Source organism: Coffea arabica, chromosome 10c (genome assembly GCF_036785885.1).
Source record: "Coffea arabica cultivar ET-39 chromosome 10c, Coffea Arabica ET-39 HiFi, whole genome shotgun sequence".
Lineage (NCBI taxonomy): Eukaryota > Viridiplantae > Streptophyta > Magnoliopsida > Gentianales > Rubiaceae > Coffea > Coffea arabica.
The window spans coordinates 45,728,798-45,733,911 of record NC_092329.1 but is presented as its reverse complement, the minus strand read 5'-3'; positions in this window follow the sequence as shown (position 1 = coordinate 45,733,911).

Genomic DNA, 5,114 nt, shown 5'->3' with positions numbered 1-5,114 from the left:
ATGAATTTCAAAAGAAATCAGTTGAGTCCCGGACTTTACAGTTTGATGGACTTTTAATTCAATTAAACAAATTTTTCCCTTAATTTCAAGAATTACTTTAAGGAAAGGAAAAAAAATTACGGGATATATTGTTGGTATTTCCTATATAATACCATCAGTTCTTTTGGCAGTGTTGCCTATTTGACTATCACACATCCTCTCTTTTCTTATATTGTCATATTATTAGTCAATTCACGAGTTCACCTTATTTTGCCCACTAGTTGCAGTTGTTTGTATTTTTGTCTTTGTCAAGCTTACTCTTTTTCATGAATTACATTTCTAGGCATATGTTTCGCTCTACTACATTTCTTGATGTACCAATTGAGATATGGCTAACACATCTCAGTAATTGGTTTGGCTTCGTCAATTATTTGAAGACATAAACGTCACTCATTCTTCTCCTAATACTTTCCATTCTGATAATTGTAGTGCTGACAAAAATTGCATAAAATGATGTTTTTCATGGGCTCACCAAATACATTGAGATGGATTGTCATTTTGTGAATCAATATATTTTTCATGGTATTTTACATCTCTCTTCACTTTGTTCCTTAACTTGATAATATATTTACCAAAGCACTCTCCTCTAGTCATTTTTGTGATCACAATTGCTAAATTAATTTTTTTTTTTAGAAACATCTTAAGTTTGTGGAGGTTGTTAATGTAAATGAATTTACATAATCTCATTATATCAATTAGGCATCACCTTCCTCTTTGGGGTGCCAAAAAAAAGCATCAGTTAAAATCAATTAAGTTGATTACATTAGACGTTCATTTGTACAATTTTTGGATTATTATCTATGTTGAATGTATATATAAGCCTTATTTAGAATTATTTTTAGATAATTGCACTATAAGCCTATAAACATAGATCTTGTGTTTTGTAAATATATGAAAATATATACAATTTTTTTCCAACTAAGTTTCTACAACAAATTTCAATTGTTTGGTAAATAGTGAGGGATTGTTATATATTTTCAAAAAATGTCAATCACAACTGATGATTCATGTTTTGAGTGATAGAATGATTCTTAAATTCTCATAAGAGGATAACTACTTCTAGTGATTAAAAGACACGATTAAAAATAATTATAACTAACCATTGACGTCCCTAATAAACTAAAGACCGATTGAGGGATGATTTATTACAAAAATCATTCTATTAGGGTTCATTTGGTTCATGGACTGGATGAGATTGAATGACTCATTCTTGGATTATTAATCCTATACATAATCCAACTTATCTAGTATTCGGTTGATTTTGGGTTGGATAGGATATGTTGAAAAATAATTATATTCTGTGTTTGGTTGAAAATTGGGTGAGGTAGGATTACTATTTTAATGACCAAAGCACCGCTTAGTTTGTAGATTCTTTTTAATAAAATAATTTAATATTTTATAAAATATTAATATTTTTAATAATATAATTTAATAAAAATTTAATATTTGTAAATTTTATTAAAATAGAGTAGTTTGAAACTTTAGAATTATAAAGTGAATCAAGGGTTTTGATATATAAAAATTTGTATTCAGTCAAACTCAGCCCATTGGGGCCCTTAAAAATAGATTTTGACCCAAGTTCTTGTTCTTAAATTTGAAATCCAATTAAATAATTTGTTGAGTTTTGCATGGGGAAAATTAGTCAAAATTTTTTTAATATAATTAGTAGGGGCTAATTATTCCGTTTATTATCATATTAGTATGTGAAAATAGGATTATATAATAGTCAGTATGAATTTAAATAATTCATAAGGGCAAATTGGTCCAACTTTATTATTTTGGTAGTAGGGACAAATTAGTCAAAAAACTTAAAAGTTAATTAGTAGACAAATTAGTCTATTCATATTATATTATCGTATGGAAGTAGGGTTATTTGAGTATTAGAGTATAAATTTGTAATTTTTGTAAAGATAAATTAGTCTAAAATTTTAGCATTCTATTTGTTAGTTATTCCAGAATGATTAATACCACCTCCCTGTAGAATTATTTTATCCCATAAATAGGGGATTAATTTGATTAGGTAGGATGTGTCGTCCACATATAAAATGCAACCGAACATGGGATGACACAGTTTATTTAGTTCATGGGATCCTGTGTCATCCCATGTTTGGTTGCATTTTATATATGGATGACACATCCTACCTAACCGAATTAATCCCCTTTTGATGGGATAAAATAATCCCATGGGGGAGACGGGATTAGTCATCCCGGAATGACTAACAGATAGGATGATAAAATTTTAGACTAATTTATTCTTACAAAAAAATACAAATTTATATTCTTATAATTGTATAATCCTACTCTCACATGATAATATAATATGAATAGACTAATTTGCCCCTACATTTAATTTTAAAGTTTTTTGACTAATTTGCTCCTATTAAAATTTTTGACTAATTTGCTCCTATTCATTATTTTAAAAATTTTGACTTACCACTATTAATTGATTTAAAATTTTTGACTAATTTGCCATACTAACATTATAATAGAAGGATTATATTGCCCTTGAACTAAATTACCCTTACTAACTTTATTTTCTAAACGAAATTTATATAAATATATAATCTTATTAATTGGATTTTGTGAATGAGAACTTCAATAAATTCAAACTCGATCCAAAGAAAAATCTTTTATATTAGCCTGAGTTCAACTCATTGAAAGCTCTTAAATGAATTAGGTTTTAATCGATTTAACCTTAATTTAGCCAAAACTTGGCCCATTATTTAATTAAATTTCAAATTTAGGTTCAAAAGCTTGGACAAAATCTATTTTTAAGGGCACAAATGGACTAAGTTTGAATGAATGCGAACTTTTATATATCAAAGCCCTTTTTTAAAAAAAAAAAACCCAAACTTTTATTGCCAACAAAAACACATTACAATAAGCCAGTGATATACGTCTAACTAACCCTGGTAGAACTACTATTACAAGAAAAAAGATCATTAGTGACAACATTTCTTTGTGACGACAAAAAGTCGTCACAAAATGAGGCTGTTTAGTCACGACTTTGAAGGTTGTCACAATTGACTCAAAGCAACTGAGTTTTCAATGACAACCTTTAATTGTCGTCACAAAACTATTTCGCGCCATGGGACTTGGAAGGCGCGAGATTTGCGATAGTGACGACTTGATAAATGTTGTCAGTAATTCTACCGCTTTCTTTGACAACATTTCATTGTTGTCACTGTTTATGTTTACTGACGACCAATTTTTGTCAGTAAAACTATAGCGTAGTTAGTGACAACATAAGTATCATCACTAACTTGAACATCTCTAATGCATTTATTTAATTGTGAGCCTCAATATTAATTTAATTTTTTTTAAAATTTGATGATTTATTAACTATGACTTTATTTAATTGTGAGCCTCAATATTAATTTAATTTTTTAAAAATTTGATGATTTATTAAACTAGTCATAGTTACTCAATAGGTTTTTAACTGAAAAAAATTAATGAAAGTTTCTAGTTAGAACAACTATATAAACTATTACAACTTGAGAAAGAGTATATTTACCAGTTCTTTGAATTTAGCAAAAATTTTTCATCCATTATAATTTTTTGATAAATATGTTAAGAAGTAGTGATTAGAAATACATTAGTAAATTTAAATAAAATTTGAAGCTAAAAATTCACTTGTAATATTAATATCGGATCAACTGTTTGATGTCATAAAAAAATTAACTATTTGAAGCAGAACCAAGGTGCATTTACCACTTGTAATATTTCAACATAATTTTCTCATCCATTATGAATATTTTCACAAAAATATTTAAAAGTAGCAAGTAATATTATATTAGTAAAATATTAATTCAACTAAAATGTTGGAAACTAAAAAACGTTGATTGAAATTTTGGTACTGAACAAGTAAGGGGGAAATATAAGGAATTGAAATTTCATTCAAAGTCAATATTTTGAGGAGAGGTGTGGAAACACTTAGAACACTTAGAACCAAATAGCCAACACTACCAGTATCCTAAAGCCAACACTACCAGTATCACCGAACAAAACACCAGCAGTATCCTAAAGCCAACAGCCAACACTTAGAACCAACCGTAGCACACTGCTCCTTATCTCTGCCGAAACGTCTCCTCGCCATCTCCTAATTGATCTTGGCTCGGAAATGATCAAATAGAAGACCACATTTAGCAGCAACTCTCTACCAAAAAGGTATGCCGATTCTCGGCGGAAGAAATCAGAAAATGAAGGAGGGCGGCGGACAAGGATTAGCAAAGAGAAAAACTATCGGGCAAGCCAACGGAAAAGAGAGGGAGCTTCGGCTGAGGAAAGAATAGCTACGAAAAGAGGAAAAACAGAGGGAAGGAAAAGGAGAGCGGCGGAAAAAGAAAAAATCAAAAGGAGAGAGTTGAAGTCAGAGAGAGGTAGACTAAGAGAAGAAAGGAAAACAGAGAGGAAACTATGGCAGAAATAGAGCAAAAGTAAACCCTAGAAACCCTAGTCGACGATGAGGTGAAGGAATCGTCCACTCAAGACATGAAAATAGTCGAAACCCAAGCTGATGACGTGGCGGTTGGCGGTGCCGGCAGTTTAAAGCGCGTCAGAGATGAAGCTGACGAGGAGGGAGAGAACAACGAAGATGTCAAGAAGTTGAAGGCTAATGATAAGCACGTAGAAGAGGAGAGAGGCAATTCAACGGCTTGATTGATGTCTACCCCAGCGGTTCTCATTGGATGCTTGCCTTGGAGAATTTTGCTTTGGCGAGACCCTGAGAGGTAATTTCTTCGTTTACAGTTCAGTCTTCCTTCTGTGTTTTACATAGCCCGTGAATATATGTGTTTTATATAATGCTGGGATTGAAATCCATTTTGTTCTGATTAATTTTGGGGCTAGATATAATATCACTTGAACAAAAAATCATTGAAATTTTTAATGCCATGACTTGTTTGATAAAAAGCCCGAACGAAAGTTTTGAACCAAAAGAGGGGATTTTGTGCTTTTTTATTCAATAGGGACTCTGGCCAGTCCAAAGTTAGGCAGAATCCGTGCGTTTGCTAGTCGGGAAGAAAAAGAAAAGCCATGATTCTTGAAGTTAATGTTTTCCATTTTTTCGTTGTTGC